The sequence below is a fragment of the Cupressus sempervirens genome, chromosome 3, assembly GCF_028749045.1.
Source record: "Cupressus sempervirens isolate cs-2001-9-10 chromosome 3, ASM2874904v1, whole genome shotgun sequence".
Lineage (NCBI taxonomy): Eukaryota > Viridiplantae > Streptophyta > Pinopsida > Cupressales > Cupressaceae > Cupressus > Cupressus sempervirens.
In genome coordinates this window covers 328,678,573-328,699,589 of record NC_143120.1, presented here as the reverse complement: position 1 = coordinate 328,699,589, position 21,017 = coordinate 328,678,573, and positions in this window count along the sequence as shown.

Genomic DNA, 21,017 nt, shown 5'->3' with positions numbered 1-21,017 from the left:
TAAAATTTCCACTTCTACCATCCATTCCACCTATGTCCAGTCTTCTCGCAAAAGGAACCTATCTAGCTTTTCAACTATATTGACAAAACTTGGTCTTCTATTATTCCAGGTGAATTCACTTTTCTTAAATGAGATGTTCACTAATATATTATTAGTCACAAAGACTGAGAAGTCTTTCTGTCTAATCATTCTCCAACTCCTCCCTCCTTTTTTCTCCCTGAGATAAAGAATGGCATTGTAGTCCCCTCCCAAAATTATAATTTCATCTTGTAAAACCTCTAAAACTTCTGTTAAAGTTTTCCATAACTCTCTTTTCTCCCTACTTTGAATAAACCTATATATACACATTTACCCCATTAAGTTCAATCCCTAATTGTTTTGAAGTTACCTTGATCCATTGCCAGTTTTTCTCCTTCTACATCATGACTCTAATCACTGAATCCCCCTTCCAAAATACACTAATTCCTCTTGATGCTCCTTTTGTATCAATCCAATCACTTTGCCATTTTCCAAACTTCCTTTTCACACCATCGAAACCATTTATTTTTATCTTTGTTTCCTCAAATAGAACCACATCCAGTTTTGTTTTATCAAGGCCTCTCTTGATCAACTAGATCTTGTTAGGGACATTACAATCCCTAACATTCAATGATAGGATCTTCATCCCTTTTGGGAGGGGTTTTTCCCCCTTCCCATCTTTAGCTTACTTTGGCCTCTTGCACTCCCTGCAATTTCAATCAAAGCATTTAGTGTTCTTTTGCCTTTCTTTTGACTCTCCCCCACCTAAACTTTATGCCTTTTACTCTTTGTTTTTGCTAGAGGTTTTTTTCTCTTTAAAAGCCATTTTCTCCTCTAAACCTAGGTAATCCTCATCCATAGTCTCCTCTCCATCCAAATCATCCTCATTCAAACTCTCATCCAAGCTTGAAACTTTAGAACCCCCCTTTAAGTTTCTGATTGGATAAATTTGAATATCTTTAAAAACCTCCCTCACACTTCTACCCTCTTCCTCCTCTGACCCAATCTTATAGTCTTCTTCCTCACCCCACCCTTGCTGAGTTTCCCCCTTCCCAATCTCCTCATCTACTTCCCCTCCCACCTCACTTTGTAAATTTTGATGTTCCTCCCTAATGACAATAGTTTTCTATTCATCTCTAACTTTACCACCTCCCTTCACCTCTTCGTCCACCCCCGACCATTGCAAGCCTTCACCCCTTTCAAACCTATTCATTACTGTATCCTGCTAGACATTATCCCCTACTTTTTCTATCTGAATTTCTTGCTGCATATTTCTAGCCAAATCTATATTAGGTCTGGTCCCTTGCTCATTCACCATTTTTTCAGCCTGAGTTATTTCACTCACTTGAAAATTATTTTCTCTTGTTTTCCAAATCATAGAACTTTCCAATTCTATAGTGGTCCCTTTGAAACTCCTGTCTATCCCCCCATACAACCTTTCCTTTTTTAGAGCCATCTCTATCACTTTATTTAGAAGCTTTTCCTCCTCCTTCCCTTTGTGTCGACCTTCTTGCTTACATTTTTTCGAATCATGTTCCTCACAAAGACAATGCTCACACACTATCAACCCTTCTTCCATAGACATAGGCTACCTTCAAATCTCCCCTTCACAAAACACCTCAACCATTTTGGGTATAGGGTGGAAATCATTCTAGATTATGAATATTCTTGAAAACATTTGTAAAGTTTCCTTATCAACCATTTCCACAACCTTTATAAATGTTCCCAATTTATTTCCAATCTTTCTATAGCAGTGTTCAGTCCAATATTTCTTAGGGAGGTTTCTCAAGCTCACCCAAATAGGAAATTGCTTTATTATTTCCTTAGTGGGGTCAAAGTTTAGAACCCAAGATTTCATGAAAAACTGAACCCATCTAGAAAATATGGTCCTCCTTTTAAAATCTAGTATCTATCATGAACCAACTCCACCTTAACCATACAAAACCCATTCTCCAGAGTTTTGAAATCTTTCACCTTACCCCACTTCTCATCACACCAAGCCTTTATCTTCCCCATTGTCGACCATGGTCCTCCCCATTTCAAGAAGAAGGCATTTTTTCTAGCTAAGCTCTCATCTCCTTCATTGGACCCATATCTAACACCACCCTTTCTACTATGCACCTTACTATTTGTTGTTCCTCTATCATTTGCTTCTCCTGGTTCACCATTGCTTGTGGTTTTCTTAAACTCTTTGCAATCTCTTCAAAATCCACCCTGCCCCCCAGATCGATGGATGTGAACCTTTGCACTGGATGACTTCTCTATCCATTAAAATTGTTTCTTTCTTCCTCATTTTGCCATGATCTCCCTTTCTGTTGTTCTACTTTTGTCCACTGATTCCTTTTTTGAAAGTTTTTACTATCCCCTTGCAATCTCCCATTACTATTTCCCCAAAATCTAAAAATTGCATGTCTTTTGAACGATTTCAACCTTTCAAATTGTTGAAAGTTTCGGCCATGTTTACTGTAACCATCCTTAAACCTACACGTAAACCCTACTCTCCACCATTCAACCATTTTTAGTTAAAGGGTTTTTGAGACTACCTGTTACTTGATGCTCCACTCCACCTTAATTTGATTTTTAGGTTCAAGTCACTGCAAAAATTAAGAGGCATAATTTGAATGCATATGTGTTGTACTTAAGAGGCATAAATACCTTGCTCAAAAGATTTCTTCTTAAAACAAGCTAGATGTTGGGTAGGATAGCAAAATACATTTCTTTATTTATCAATCTTGTATTAGATAGTTGTTGAATTAAGACATTTATTTTTATTTATATAATATATTTTCTTTACAAATCTTTTTGCTAACTTTTTTGATTTGTTGAAGTTTCTATTTCTAATTCAAATTTAATAGAAGACTCAATGTTTTGATTGGTGAAAACAAGAAATTTTACATTAGAATCTGAAGAATTTACCCAAAAATAAAATTCTATTAGTTTTTTTAATTTTTTCAACAAATGACAATATTCTATCAAAGAGATCAGTTTTCCACAATCCATTAAAATTGTTCTTAATTGCTTCTGGATTAGATTGTGTTGAGATTTTTTACCATCAATGTTTTGAATCACACTACGTGATTCATCATCAGGATGTTTTACCATCAACATTTCGAATCACACTACATGATTCATCATCAGGATAAATCAACGTTTCGAATCACACTACATGATTCATCATTAGGATGTACATCCTAATGATGAATCACGTAGTGTGATTCAAAATGTTGATGGTAAAAAATCCCAACACAATCGTAAGTTTTGAATCACACTAAATGATTCATCATTAGGATGTACATCCTGATGATGAATCACATAGTGTGATTCGAAACATTGATGGTAAAAAATACCAACACAATCATACATCTTGATGATGAATCAGGTAGTGTGATTTGAAATGTTGATGGTAAAAAATCCCAACACAATTGTACATCTTGATGATGAATCATGTAGTGTGATTCGAAATGTTGATGGTAAAAAATCCCAACACAATCTAATCCAAAAGCAATTAAGAACAATGACAATATTTTATACTAAACTGATTTTGTTTTATTCTATTAAACTTTCCATAATCTTCAACATTTTATTTTGGAATATTATATATAAAAATAATTTTATTCTATTCTATTAAACTTTCCATAATCTTCAACATTTGTCTTTGGAAGGAGTTATTTTTTAGTTTTAATTTTAGTGAATTAGTATGTTTCTTATAGAGTGATGTTTATAGGTTTACATATTCCTATACAACCCTTACATTTTCATAAAATTATGTGTTGTATACTTATTTTATTTTATTTCCTTTTGTTTGGGGTTATATAATTTTTGCAAACATAATTTTCTATTAAATATTCTAATTTGAACAAATCAAAATGCATTGTTTTCTTTAATAATAACACATTCTTATATTTCATAAACTTGCAATGTTAAATATTGAACTTTCTAAAGTTGTAAAAGTATTTTTCTTCATTGTCATTGGTCAAAACAATGCCCTTGTCTTCTTGGAGTTAGCTAAATTATAAAAAAGAAATGTTAAAACATCTCTACATTTTAGAAAGTTAGGAGTGGATCCCTCTTTGCCACTTTCTATCAAACATTTATACAATTTAATTTAATGATTTTAAGCTTCTATTAAGAATCCATTTTTGAACATGGTAATTTGATATTTAAAAACTATTGTTTAAGAAAATAACTATAAAAGTATTATTGTAATAATGTAGTGCCTGCCCCTAGTCTACATTTTCCTAGTTTACATTTTTGCTATTATTGCCAAACTCTTTTAGGCCAGTTTTATGTTGATGATTAGTAGCATTATCTTGAGATTATTAGATATTGTTTCAAACTTAGTTGATATATGATGAGATTACTTAGTACTCTATACTTCATGTGTGCATGATGATTATTACAATGTTGTTAAATTATAGATGATGTTTAATTAAATGGATTATCATATGTGTCTTTTTATGGATACTTACCCCATACTGCATGTGTATGGTGTGCATGCTTATTTTCTTTATGTATGGTGTTTATGATGCGGTTAAGGAAGGGAGTCATAGTCACCTGCTAGTCGAGATCTACACGATGCACCACTTCCTGCCATTGCCTGTTTAGCTTAGTATATATTGTGTATGTACATGCATGAATTTTATGTAGGTTGCAGGCACTGGGCATCGACTTCCCTGAATTGCCAGGATGAGTGTACCCTATCACATTATCACAATGGTAAGAGAGGGCAGATAAATTATTAAGTCCAATCCTAAACCTTTGAGCCATTCGTCCTAATTGACACTTAGGACAAGTATTTGAGTTGTGTACCTTTCGAATGTGTTGGATAACGTTAATTTGTGATTTTAAACCCTTAGTTAATTTTGTATGTGTTTTACTAAAATGGGTTCTCCTATTTTACTGTATGCATTTTTGGTAAATTTTCTGTTGATTAAGTCTAATTAAAAGATTTAATTAATGATTTAATTTAATGGAAAACTAAATGTTATGTTATTTAATTAATTGAGAAAATTATTAAATAAAAAGAATTAAATAATAGAATTAATTTGAGGATAAACTTATAAGTTTAAGTTTGGAACGTGATAATATCTAGTTAGTTTAATAATAATATATTTATTTGGAGTGCATTTTTAAATAAATGTTAAATAATATTATTATTTAAACTAATGGATAGTTATTAAAATTAATGTTCAAAAATAAATTTAGAAGTGGGAAAAGAAATTAATTTATTAAAAAGTTTCATGATTACATAATACGTACGTGAGACTAAATTAAATAAATCAATTTCGAAGGGGTCAAGTAAAAAAAACTTAAATAGAGTAATTTAATAGATTATTGTATGTGCATTGAAAAGATAAAAGTAAGATAAATAAAAGTTAATTTTAGAGTTAACTCAGTTGAGCAAAGAGTTCTCTGGGGTGAACGCACAATTAGTGCCCCGATTTTAGGGAGAGAACTCCTTATCACAATTTGAGGGTTCATTTCCAAGGGGCTGGAAAATTTTGCAGAAGGAAGGAGTTTTCAAGGAAGGAGAAAGTTTCGAAAGGGGGAATTGTTCTCTATAGATTTATGGAGTGTAGCAAATTAGCATCAGTGTCCAAGTAGACGCTTGTGAAAATTTGCATAACTTAAATACGTTCTTTTAATTCTTATCTTCTTCGTGTTTGTTAGATGATTGTCTGGATAACTTTTGTGAAGAATATATATATATATATATATATATATATATATATATATATGTTGTGGATTTTGGATATTGGAAAATTATTTTGTACATGGAATGTTTTAATTGTCCAATATAATTTCTTTCCAATAGATTATAGTTTGAGAAAACTTACTAGGAAGAGTTGAATTATATTGGAAAATCTTCTTGAGAAAAAAAAAAAAAAAAAAAAAAAAAATATATATATATATATATATATATATATATATATATATATATATATATATATATATATATATATATATATATATATACATATACATATATATATACATATATATATATATACACACATATATATGTATATGTATATGTATATGTATATATATATGTATATGTATATGTATATATATATATATATATATATATATATATAAAGAAATAAAGAAATAAAGAATGGGTATCTAGTATTCATCTATTAGAGTTATTTTTGAGTTTTGATAATCACACACACACACACACACACAAATAAGTATATATTCATTTAATATAAATTTAGTTTAACCAAATTCATGGTCTCAAGATTATTTTTAAAAAAATCAATATTGCAATGAAAGAAGAAATGTTTTTTTTAGGGCCGTGGGTTTTAAAGTTTTGTTTTTTTTTTTTTTTTTAAAAAGAATATATATATATATTGGGAGGGAGCAGTTTTACCCCACCCCATCCCCATTGGACTGCACCGGTAGCAGCCGTACCCACTGTCGCAGGCCCTGCAATAGAGGGCAAGGCCGCACAACTTTTTAATAAGCCCAACGATATATAAAAATAGCTTTTTGATTTAGTTTTTTTTTTTTTTAATTTATTTTATATAAAGTTTAATATGATTTAGTTTATAAATAGTATATTATTAAATTCTATATATATATATATATATATATTTATTTATATTTATTTATTTATTAAGTAATTTATATATGTTATTTAATAATTATTTAATATTAATTAAAATGTGTAAATCAGATTTTAAATTTTTAAATAATGATGAGTTTTTTTAATAATGATTTAAAATCATGTTTTAATAAATAATTATTATTAAATTAATTTAATTATTTTAAATTATGTGAATATTTAATGTAAGTCTTGATCAATGTGAAACAATGGGAATCTTATCATTAATAAACTTAAAAGCAAAATATAATATTTACCTTAGTAAATTTAGGAGTTGATTTTTAAATCACGGGGTAAATGTTTGTTTTACTTGAGTTAATACTTAAATTTATTATAAGAAAGACAATGAAAATATTTCTCCACTTGCTAGCGAACTCTATAATAGAAATTGAAAACCCACATTTAACTTAACCATGTGCTTGTATCTTGTTTTCTTTATGCTATTTATGTTTGGAATTTTTGGGTTGACTAGATTGTTGACCAGTTATAGGACGTCTACCAGAGGCTCGAGGGTTTATGATTGTGGTATCATGTTGACTCGATCTCGATCATTATTGCTCAACCATGTATGTGATGGTATGCTTATGATGAGTATGTTTATTTTGTTGGTTATTATGTTTTAGTGTCTTTGTGGAATAGCGAGATGTATGCTATGAGATACCTAATTAACCATTCATGAGTCATTGATCTGTATTGTTGGATTACTTTTCGGTTGCTCGTTGAGAACCGATGGATATTGTGATTTATCTTGTTACTTTCCAATTGCTCATAGAGAACTGATGTGATTACTATGATTATCTTTATGATGCTTCCCAGTCACTTGTATAGGATTGAGTTGATTTTGCTATGATTATGTGATTTGTGATTTCATGAGCTTAGGGTAGGTTATCTTTATGTAGTGTCAGGAAGTGGCTTTCAGTGGGGGCTGGGGACCCTAAGTGGTTCTGGGGGTAACCCATTGTAAGTTGTTAAATAAGTGATAATTGTATACTTAATACTAACTTAAATGAACCTAATAAGAGATAATTGTATGTTCTCACCCATGCCTCGAGTACTAATACAGACTAGGATGGGAGTAGAGAGAACGCTTGGTTATGACCTTGCATTCTGTAGTATGACTTGTCAGTGTGAGAGGATACTAGTGGCCGCAAGGATCACTAGGGACCCAAGAGTCCTAAGGGACTTCTTGGGTAACTCTGAATGTGATTTGTGCGATGACACTTTCTCGCTTACATAGTAGATACCTACATGTCTTGGTGTGCCTTTGGGTTTAGATGTCGATCTATTTTAGGAACCATTGAGTTAGCATACTTTTAGGATTTCCTGGACTTAGAGAGTATCTGTGTTATGTGATTTGATATCCTATTTGGGACTTGAGACTATCTTCTCAGTGCGGTTGGGCCATTCAGGTTCCATGCGGTCGGGTGGTAGTGTTTTTCCACTCTTACCATTGAGATCCGTCTGAGACACCGTAGCTAGAGTATTTTTTGTTGGCATTTACCTTCATTCTGTTCATGGATTTTCTGATGGATGGTTAGAATTTATGATGGATGTTTTATCATTATGGATGTATGGATGTATCATGTTTGGTGATTGATTTCATTTATTTTCTTGCACGTGTATCTTGGATCCGAAGAGGATGATGTATATCTATTTTTACATATGTATATTCTTTTAAGTCTTTCATACCCTGTGACATGTACAGTGGATGAATGAGCATTCCGAATTAATTTTCCAAGAGGCATTCGAAAAAAATGTATATTAAATGGACATTGGACTTTATTATTATTCTTTCATATGGATGTGGCATTTGATGGACTTAGTTTAGATTAGATTTAAATGTGACTCAACGTCTTGAGATTCTTAAGGAATGTGACCTATTATGTATGTTTGTTGATGATTACATGTTATTGCTTCTGCTACTATGTGTTTGATGTGAATGTTATACTTCCTCACTTCAAAAAAAAAATGCTATCAAGCTTAGTCAAACTTTAGGTTATTTCTTTTGGATACCTTGGTGGGGCGTTACATCTGGTATCAGAGCCTAATTTCTACATTGGGAGCTCTGGGTATATTGGAACACCATTAGTATTGAATCAATTGAACTAAAATAGAACTTAAATTGTTAATTGTATATTTTTCATACTACAACACTTTGACATCAAACTAAAAATGACACTTTTATTATTTGCAAAACGTATGTCTTATATATATATATATATATGATTTACAGTATTATGCATTATGGTTGTTATAGTATTTTGTATCTTGGATATTATTGTAGGATGGTATCTGGGACGAGATCTTCTATTAGAGGTCGTAGCCTTGGCCATGGACGAGGCAAAGCTATCACTGTTCATGAGTCTGTCCATAAGAGCCCCATTCAGGAAGAGAATAGGGAATAGCATAGCAGGGAATGTCAGGAAGAGAATAGGGAAGAGCATGTCAGTGAGCATCAGGAAGAGAACCATAGAGAGGAACATGCTGACTCTTAGGAGGTTGATCTGAGGCAAATGATGTGAACCATCATTGATTGCCTACCTCCTATTCATGATCAAGATAGAGCACATCAAGTAGGACATGAGCATAGACATAGGTCTAGGAGACCTCAGAGGGATTGACATAGATCCATTGTATCTTCTCAGATGAAGGACCTTCAGAGGTCCAAGATCAAGCCCTTTAATGGGCAAGGTTCTGGTTATGTAGCTGAGCAGTGGCTTATTGCCCTTCACAAGATTTTTGCTATGCAAGACTTTGATAGTAATGTCAAAGCAAGATTTTCCATTACCAACCTGGAGTTCTTTGGGGCCACTTAGTGGACTATTGAGGAAAAGAAGTTGGGCATAAACATGAATAGTGTCACTTGGGAGATTTTCTTGGAGAGCTTCCATGAACAATTCTTACCAAAGGAATGGAAGCAGCATAGAGAAAATGAGTTCCATAACTTGAGATAGTTCACTATGACCGTTCTAGAGTATGAGCACAAGTTCTATGAGCTCATGCCCTTTTCAGGATTTAGTGACAACCCAGTGCAATTGGCACAACATTTCATTAGAGGCTTGAATAACTGTTTAGTTGGGGGTGTTAAGGTATTTGAGCCTAAAACCCTCAAGGATGCGGTACATCGAGCCATCCTTGTAGAGTAGAGTGTCAACCTTGGACATGGGGGTTTTGTGGGAGCGCCTAAAATAGCAAGATCTAAGGGCAACCACAACACAAGTGGGAATAGGAAGCCTCCTTTCCCTAAGGGGAATCAGTTTCAACAGCAGTCACAATAGCAAAAGGGATCTTATCCTCGGGCATGGTGGCTCTAACTCTAGGAACAATCACAATGCTCAATGCAATAAATGAAATCAACAAGCTCAGCTTGCATAGAGTAGCTAGTCTTTTGCTAGTAGAGATAGCCACTAGCGGTTGAATGCACCACCTATAGGGAGAGGATCTAGTAGCGGCATAGGATGTTATTCATGTGGACAGATTGGTCACATTGCAGCTCACTATCCACAACGAGCATTTCAATATTTAGGACCTAGGCTAGTAACATCTGAGCCTATAGTCGAAGATGCAGGTAGAGCTCATAGAGTATTTGTGGCAGTGGATCATCGTCAGGCAGACCATCAGGGGATAGTAGTTGAGACTACAGGAGCTATCTGAGGTACACCTCTCTCTATATTGTTTGATTCAGGTGCCACAAATTCTTTTATTTCACCATCTCTAGTTGTTAAGTGTAAGTTGGAAGCGGTTAAGCAAGATCATGGTTGGTAAGTGGAACTAGCCTCAAGCACTAAAGTTTCCACAGATTCTGTAGTTCATAAGTGTAGGCTTAGAATAGGAGGGTTTGAGACTTCAATTGAGCTTCGAGTTATTCCTCTTGGCTCCTACGATGTGGTCTTAGGTATGGATTGGCTTGGCTCTCATAGGGCTAGTATAGACTGCAGAAAGAAGACCATTATGTGTCAGGATGACCAAGGAAAGGATGTAGAGATTGTGGGGATACTGAGGCCTATATCTCTATAGATGATTTCTGCTATGCAACTAAAGTGGAGCTTTTGTAAGGGATGTCAGGTATTTGTTGTTATGGTAAATGAGCTAGATGAAGAAGACTCTGTGAGGAAGACTCTAGATCACCCTATTTTACAGGAGTATGCAAATGTCTTTCCAAGTGAAATTCTAGGTATGCCCCAAAGAGAGACATTGATTTTAGCATTGAGCTCACTCTAGGAGTCGAACCTATCTCTAGAGCTCCTTACCGTATGACCACTCAGGAGTTGAGTGAGTTACATTTGCAACTAGAGGAACTTTTGGCCAAAGATAGTATCTGACCTAGTGTATCACCATTGGGAGCTCCAATGCTCTTCGTGAAGAAGAAGGATTTTTCTTTCCACCTTTGCATTGATTATAGACAGTTGAACAAGGTGACAATAAAGAATAGGTATCCTCTACCAAGGATTGATGATTTATTTAATCAGATCAAGGGAGCTACAATGTTCTCCAAGATTAACCTTAAGTCAGGATACCATCAGCTTTGTATCAAGGAAGCTAATATTCATAAGACCGCCTTTCGAACTCGCTATGGGCATTATGAGTTCACGGTGGTACCCTTTGGGCTGATGAATGCTCTATCAGTTTTCATGAGCTTGATGAATGGGGTGTTTTGTTCCTATCTTGACAGATTTTTTCTTGTGTTCCTTGATGATATACTGATATATTCTAAGTCCTAGGAGGAGCATGAGGAACATTTGTGGTTGGTTTTGCAGTGCTTGAGAGATAATCAACTTTATGCCAATGCAGTGAAGTGGATCAAAGATACAGTATTTAGGACATGTTATCTTAGGCAAAGGTATCTCTGTAGGCCCTGCAAAGATCCAGGCAATAGTAGATTGGCCTGCACCCACTACTGTGTCAAAGATTCATAGTTTCATGGGTCTAGCTAGTTATTATCGCAGATTTGTCCAAAACTTCTCCAGAATAGCACATCCTATTACCTCCCTTCAGAGGAAAGGAAATAAGTTTTTATGGACAGATAAATGCAAGGAAGCATTCCGGAAGCTCAAGGAGCTTTTGACCAGTGCACTGATCTTAGCAGTACCTAATCCAATAGGTGATTTCATGGTGTGTATGGATGCTTCCCTTAAGGGGATTGGAGCAGTCTTGATGTAGAATGGATGGGTGATTGCATATGAATTGCGCAAACTCAAGGATCATGAGTTGAATTATCCTACGCATGATCTTGAGTTAGCATCAGTAGTTCATGCCTTAGTGAGATGGAGACATTTCTTGTTGGGACACATATTTGAACTACATAGCGATCATCATAGTCTTCAATACATATTTACACAGCCTAATCTAAATGCTAGGTAGAGGTGTTGGATGGAGTTTTTATGCGAGTATGACTTTGAGGTGAAGTATATCCAGGGGAAAGAGAATGTAGTGGTAGATGCTTTGAGTTGTAGGAAACATGTGATATCATATACGAATCTTAGTGTCGATTTGAGGAGTTAGATACTTCAGGCACTCTCTACCAATTCTTGGTATTAGGAGATGTGTAGAGAGGTAGATTCAGGGAGACCTTTGGAGGGTAAGTTTTTAGACTATGTCCTAGAGTCAGATGGCCTTTTGAGACATTCAAGAAGGATCTATGTGCTGCTACTGGATGAGCTTCGCATATTAATCCTATCAGAGGCCCATCGTTCACCTTACTCAGCACATCCAGGTGTCAAGAAGATGGATGTAGACTTGCGATGTTTATTCTATTGGTCCGGGATGAAGTGCGACATTGTTGATTTTGTGGCTAGATGTCTTGAGTTTCAGAGAGTCAAGGTAGAACACCAGCATCCTACAGGATTTTTGCAGCCAAATCTCATCCCTTTATGGAAGTGGGACATCATCTCTATGGACTTCATAGTAGGATTACCTATGACTTCTCGTCGTCATGATGCTATCATGGTCACCGTTGATCGATTGACTAAGGTGGCACATTTTTCAACAATCAGGTCTTCCTACACTGCAGCTTCTATAGCTAATGTCTTCATGCACGACATTGTGAGACTACATGGTATTCCCCGAAAGATCATTTCAGATAGGGATCTTGTTTTCACTTTCGCATTTTGGACATCACTACAACATGATCTTGGAGCGCAGTTGAATTTCAGTTTGGTATATCACCGAGAGACATATGGACAGAGAGAGAGAGTGAATTAGGTTCTAGAGGATATGTTGAGGATGTATGTGATGGATAGGCAGACTCTTTGGGAGGACTATCTCTACCTAGTGGAATTTACTTACAACAACGGGTATCATAGTTCTATTGGCATGACACCTTTCTAAGCCTTATATAGATGTCCTTGTCATACACCTTTGAGTTGGGATAGTCTTGAGGATTGCATCATGTTGGGTCCTAAGATGCTTTGTGATATGGAGCAACAGGTTGTGTGTATCTGATCACTTGACTACGGCACAGGATAGGTAGAAAAAGTATGTTGATGCACATAGGACAGATAAGCAGTTTGCTGTGGGAGAGAAGGTTTTCTTGACAGTGCAACCGCGGAAGAGTCTGATCCATTATGGAAAGGGCTTGAAGCTAGCGCCTCGCTTTGTGGGACCTTTCGAGATTCTTGAGAGGATAGGTCCAGTTGCCTATCATCTTGCTTTATCACCTAGCCTAGCTCACATTCATGATGTTTTCCATGTTTTAGTACTTAGACAGTATATCCTTGATGTTTTACATATTCTTGATTGGAATGCGTTGCAAGTAGAGGACGAGCAGTTGGCTTTGGAGCTAGTTCGCATTCTGGAGCAGCGGGAGTTGACCCTCAGGGGTCAAACCATAGAGCAGGTAAGGGTCCAATGGGACCCTACTAATGACTCTTCAACTACATGGGAGGATGCATCTAGATTACGAGATTTATATCCCTACTTGTTTGTAGGCTTCCAGGAATAAGCCTAATCCTAGGGGGGGTGGATGTAGTGCCTGCCCCTAGTCTACATGTCCCTAGTTTACATTTTTGCTATTATTGCCAAACTCTTTTAGGCCAGTGTTATGTTGATGATTAGTAGCATTATCTTGAGATTATTAGATATTGTTTCAGACTTAGTTGATATATGATGAGATTACTTGGTACTCTATACTTCATGTGTGCATGATGATTATTACAATGCTGATAAATTATAGATGATGTTTAATTAGATGGATTATCATATGTGTCTTCTTATGGATACTTACCCCATACTGCATGTGTATGGTGTGCGTGTTTGTTTTCTTTATGTGTGGTGTTTATGATGTGGTTAAGGAAGGGAGTCGTAGTCACCTACTAGTCGAGATTTACACGATGCACCACTTCTTACCGTTGCTTGTTTAGCTTAGTATATATTGTGTATGTACATGCATGGATTTTGTGCAGGTTGCAGGTACCGGGTATCAACTTCCCTGAATTGCCAGGATGAGCGTACCCTATCACATTATCTCAATGGTAAGAGAGGGGAGATAAATTTTTAAGTCCAAATCCTAAACCTTTGAGCCATTCGTCCTAATTGACACTTAGGATAAGTATTTGAGTCGTGTACCTTCTGAATGTGTCGAATGACGTTAATTCGTCATTTTAAACCCTTAGTTAATTTTGTATGTGTTTTACTAAGATGGGTTTTCGTATTTTACTGTATGCATTTTTGGTGAATTTTCTATTGATTAAGTCTAATTAAAAGATTTAATTAATGATTTAATTTAATGGAAAATTATATGTTATGTTATTTTTTTAATTGAGAAATTAATTAAATAAAAAGAATTAAATAAAAGAATTAATTTGAGGATAAATTTATAAGTTTAAATTTGGAACGTGATAATATTTAGTTAGTTTAATAATAATATATTTATTTGGAGTGCATTTTTAAATAAATTCTAAATAATATTATTATTTAAACTAATGGATAGTTATCAAAATTAATGTTCAAAAATAAATTTAGAAGTGGGAAAAGAAAGTAATTTATTAAAAAGTTTCATGATTGCATAATACGTGCGTGAGATTAAATTAAATAAATCAATTTCAAAGGGGTCAAGTAAAAAAAAATTTAAATAAAGTAATTTAATGGATTATTGTATGTGCATGGAAAAGATAAAACTAAGATAAATAAAAGTTAATTTTAGAGTTAACTCAGTTGAGCAAAGAGTTCTTTGGGGTAAACGCACAATTAGTGCCCCGATTTTAGGGAGAGAACTCCTTATCACAATTTGAGGGTTCATTTCCAAGGGGCTGAGAAATTTTGGAGAAGGAAAAAGTTTTCAAGGAAGGGGAATTGTTCTCTACAGATTTCTGAAGCATAGCAAATTAGCATCAGTGTCCAGGTAGATGCTTGTGAAAATTTAAATACGTTCTTTTAATTCTTGTCTTCTTCGTGTTTGTTAGATGATTGTCTGGATAATTCTAGTGAAGAATATATATATATATATATATATATATATATATATATATATATATATATATATATATCATATTGTGGATTTTGGATATTGGAAAATTATTCTGTACATGGAATGTTTTAATTGTCCAATATAATTTCTCTCTAGTACATTATAGTTTGAGAAAACTTACCAGGAAGGGTTGAATTCTATTGAAAAATCTTCTTTAAAAAATATATATACATATAAGGAAATAAAGAATGGGTATCTAGTATTCGTCTATCAAAGTTATTTCTAAGTTTTGATTGATACATACATACATACATACATACATACATACATATATATACACACACACACACACATATATATATATATACACACATATATATGTATATGTATATATATGTATATATATATGTATGTATGTATATATACATATGTATGTATTTATATATATAAATGTATGTATATATGTATGTATGTATATATACATACATACATATATACATACATTTATATATATAAATACATACATATGTATATATACATACATACATAAATATATACATACATTTATATACACACACACACACACACACACACACACACACATATACATATATACAAATAAGTATATATTCATTTAATATAAATTTAGTTTAACCAAATTCATGGTCTCAAGATTATTTAAAAAAAAATTGACATTGCAATGAAAGAAGACGTGTTTTTTTAGGGGTGTGGGTTTTAAAGTTTTGTTTTTGTTTTTAAATAAAAAAAAAATTTTAAAAAATAAAAAATTAAAAAAAAAATTTAAAAAAAATATATATATATATATATATATATATATATATATATATATATTGGGAGGGGGGGTTTTACCCCACCCCATCCCCATAGGATTGCACCGGCGGCAGCCGTACCCACTTTCGCAGGTACTACAATTGCCATCGCAGGCCCTGCGATAGAGGGCAAGGCCGCACGGCTTTTTAATAAGCCCAGCGATATATGAAAATTGTTGTTTGATTTAGTTTTTTTTTAAATTTATTTTATATAAAGTTTAATATGATTTAGTTTATAAATAGTATATTATTAAATTTTATATATATATATATATATATATATATATATATATATATATATACATATATATATATATGTTATTTAATAATTATTTAATATTAATTAAAATATGTAAATCAAATTTTAAATTTTTAAATAATGATGAGTTTTTATTTATAATGATTTAAAATCATGTTTTAATAAATAATAATAATTAAATTAATTAAATTAATTTAAATTATGTAAATATTTAATTTAAGTCTTGATCAATGTGAAACAACGAGAATCTTATCATTAATAAACTTAAAAGCAAAATATAATATTTACCTTAGTAAATTTAGGAGTTGATTTTTAAATCATGGGGTAAATGTTTGTTTTACTTAAGTTAATACTTGAATTTATTATAAGAAAGATGATGAAAATATTTCTCCACTTATTAGCGAACTCTGTAATAGAAATTGAAAATCCACATTTAACTTAACCACGTGCTTTCAATAAACTGAAAACATGTGCTTGTATCTTGTTTTCTTTATGCTATTTATGTTTGAGATTTTTGGATTGACTAGATTGTTGACCATTTATAGGATGTCTACCAGAGGCTCAGGGGTTTATGAGTGTGGTATCATGTTGACTCGATCTCGATCATTATTGCTCAACCATGTATGTGATGGTATGCTTATGATGAGTATGTTTATTTTGTTGGTTACTATGTTTCAGTGTCTTTGTGGAATAGCGGGATGTATGCTATGAGATACTTGATTAACCATTTTGAGTCATTGATCAGTATTGTTGGATTACTTTTCGGTTGCTCGTTGAGAACCGATGTATATTGTGATTTATCTTGTTACTTTCCAGTTGCTCGTAAAGAACTAATGTGATTACTATGATATCTTTATGATGCTTCCTAGTCACTTGTATAGGACTGAGGTGATTTTTCTATGATTATGTAATTTCATGAGCTTAGGGTAGGTTATCTTTATGCAATGTTGGGAAGTGGCTTGCAATGGGGGTCGGGGACCCTAAGTGGTCCTGGGGGTAACCCATTGTAAGTTGTTAAATAAGTGATAACTTTACACTTAATACTAACTTAAATGAACCTAATAAGAGATAATTGTATGTTCTCGCCCATGCCTCGATTGCTAATACAGACTAGGATGGGAGTAGAGAGAATGCTTGGTTATGACCTTGCATTTTGTAGTATGCTTTGTCAGTGCGAGAGGATACTAGTGGCTGCAGGGATCACTAGGGACCTTAGAGTCCTAAGGGACTGCTCGAGTCACTCCGAATGTGATTTGTGTGATGACACTTTCCCACTTACATAGTAGATACCTACATGTCTTGGTGTGCCTCTGGGTTTAGATGTCGATCTATTTTATGAACCATTGAGTTAGCATACTTTTAGGATTTCCTGGACTTAGAGAGTATCTGTGTTATGTGATTTGATATCCTATTTGGGACTTGAGACTATCTCCTCATCGTAGTGGGAGTGGGCCATTTAGGTTCCACGCGGTTGGGTGGTAGTGCTTTTTCACTCTTACCATTGAGATCCGTCCAAGACACCGTGGCTAGAGTATTCTTTATCGGCATTTACCTTCATTCTGCTCATGGATTTTATGATGGATGTTTTATCATTATGGATGTATGGATGTATCATGTTTGGTGAATGATTTCATTTTTTTTTTGCACGTGTATCATGGATCCAAAGAGGATGATGTATATCTATTTTTACATATGTATATTCTTTTAAGCCTTTCATACCCTGTGACATGTACAGTGGATGAATGAGCATTCCGAATTAATTTGCTAAGAGGCATTCAGAACAAATGTATATTAAATGGACATTGGACTTTATTATTATTCTTTCATATGGATGTGGCATTTGATGGACTTAGTTTAGATTATATTTAAATGCGACTCAACGTCTTGGGATCCTTAAGGAATGTAACCTATTATGTATGTTTGCTGATGATTAGATGTTATTGCTTCTTCTACTATGTGTTTGATGTGTATGTTATACTTCCTCACTTCAAAAAAAAATGCTGTCAAACTTAGTCAAACTTAAGGTTATTTCTTTTGGATCCCTTGACGAGGCGTTACAAATAACATAATGTTGTTGAAAACTTCTCTCATATGAACTATTCAATTTCTTTCACAAAATTAAATGTTATTCTCTATTTAATTTGAACAAATATAATTAGTTGATAGGCTTTTCCATTGGAGTTCACTCCAACCAGAATTTGAATCATGCCTAAAAATATCTAGAGTTAGAAATGGTGACGTTTGTGCTGGCATTTCTGACAGAGATGATCTTACGAGTACCTCTCAACTGACTTGGATCGACAACTAAGCTTGCCTCCTTATGCTAGAAAAACCTATTTAGAGTTGTTTTTAGAGTCTGGAAAAATCTCGTTGAGACTCTCAAGTAAATGTTGAGAACTCTGAGAAATAAGTGCTTATGAAAGGTAAGATATATTGGAAGAGGCATTGATGTTGTTTCAGAGAATGCAAGGATCTGTTGTGCAACCAAATCACTTCACCTTTGATAGTCTTGTTATAGCATCTGACTCCCTCAAACAAGTTGGAAATCAAAACTTTCTTGAAAGTTGAAAGTATTCACAATGAAGCAGGGGGATTCACAGGTTTTTTGGTTTGAATTGAAGGAGAAAGGAGGATAAGAGAAGTAAAGGATCGCAAGGTAAAGAACTGTGCAAAGAGACTATTTGACACAATGCATGAAAGAGTTGTCATCTTATGGAACACATGGTTGAAGGATGCATAAAATGTGGAAGCATACATAATGTATGTGAATTCTTTAACAAAATGCCTCTACGAAATGGTGTTCTTGTGAAAATTCTAATTGCAGAATATTTACAAAATTGATTTGTTGCCAAGGCTTTAGAAACTTTCAGCCAAATATAGATGGGACGTGTAGAACCAGACTTGGTAATCGTTGTCAATGTCTTCCCGTCTTGTGTGAAAATGGGAGCTTTGAAATAGAGAAAAGACATCCATCAAATATTAAATAAAGAGGTATTTTTAGGGCCTAAATACAATTGAATGCCCAATTTATTACAACTAAAACAATGAAGACATCTATTGTATTCTTCCAAATCAAATCTGTACCATCTCCTGCAGGAACTTGGCGGCCCTGTGACCCCTATTCATAATTGTTCTAGTCTTTGAAATTCTTGGCATCAAATCTAACAATGTTGGTGACTGTGTCAGCATCAGAGAAGAGATATTCATTTATACTTGACTCTACTTCATCCATTGCTCTTCCAATCACAATACTCAGCCTCGAGACATTTTGAAATAAAAGACAGATATACTCTCTGGGGGTCAATTTTAATCAGTTAGACACACTTTTCATTGAAATATAATGCTAACTTGTCGAGATGAATGAATGAAATAGAGCTGAATATTAAAGACAAATATGAAAACAACTCGCATCAAAATTAGATTTATGATTGCCTATTAAAAAAAACCATCGATATAATCACCTTCAACTTATCAATGCAATTCCATATTACCAAATTGCTGCAACAACAAACACTCATGTACATCTCTACATGCAATTCTTCAATACCTGACATGTTCTACAACTACTCAGAGGAGTCCATCACAATTTGCTTTAAGAGGAGCCTTTTTGGCAGCAAAATGTTCTGTAACTTTCCATAAGACTCAATGTTAATATTCTCCATGTAGCTCAGGCTGGAAAATTTTTGCAATTCCATAAGCTCTAGACACTCCTTAATGTAAAACTCTGTCAGCATTATAAGATCACCCAATGTTGATACCCTTTGCAAAACTGAAAAACTTTCTACATACAGTCTATCAGCGATGTTGGCCAAATAACGTTCTATAGCTTTCCACAATATTCAATGTGAATGCCCTTCAAGTGGCCAAGTCTAGAAAATCCTAGCAGCTTCTCAATCTATGAACAATCTCTAATGCTCAATTCTCCAATCTTAAAGTTCCCTGACACAGTTTGCAAATTTTGGCAATTCTACAGCTGAAGACATTTGAACTCCCCACATCCATTTATTAATCATAAATATTATGATTAAATAATGCTCTCAAATCAATAAAAATCTAGAATAAACTAAAATTGAAATAATTGTTCCATCTTCCTTACAATCATACCATCAAATTTTTAAGAAAAAATCATAGAAATAAATTGGAACATGGAATGAAATCATATGAGTTTAATTTTTTTTGAAAAGAACAAATATATTTCATGCATAATATATTGTAAGTTAAATTAATACATCTTCTATGTACATATCAAATTATTCACTAAAATGAATCTAGAGCAATTTTGGATAAATTAGTTAGTAGCTCAACATTTTAATTAGATGGACACTTTGTGATCTTTTCTAAAGATGATGTAGGATAATGAATGCAACCATGAATGAGGATTAAAATTATTAATCAACTGCAATGCACTATTTCAGTTAGATACCAAAAGGATATCAATGCCAAACATTTGACTGCACAAAAACCATCTTTACATTTCATCTTTTCACATGTATGCTTGTGTATTTTTTGTCAATTCCCCCCTTTGTTAGTATCCTCTTTTTATTTGTTCTCCATATTTCCAAATTATAGTATCCAAGAGAAATTCAATGTCCATATTGATGGGACTGTGATGTTTTCCATGGCATCATGATTCCTAAAGAATCAACTCAAATATTAGAGAATGATTAATTCCTACAAATTAAGGTTAGTTTGAACTATTAGTAAAATTAGGTAAGTTCCAGAGTAATATATTTTTCAACTTACTTAACTGAGACCTTAGGAACTTTCAATCTAGTAACATAGGTCATGTTTGGTATTTGACAAGCATGAATGCTAAGTTGGGATTTGTAGAAGAATTTGTGGCCACCACAATTGCACTAGCAATAATTATGACTTCGTCTTTTTTACCATGATTTT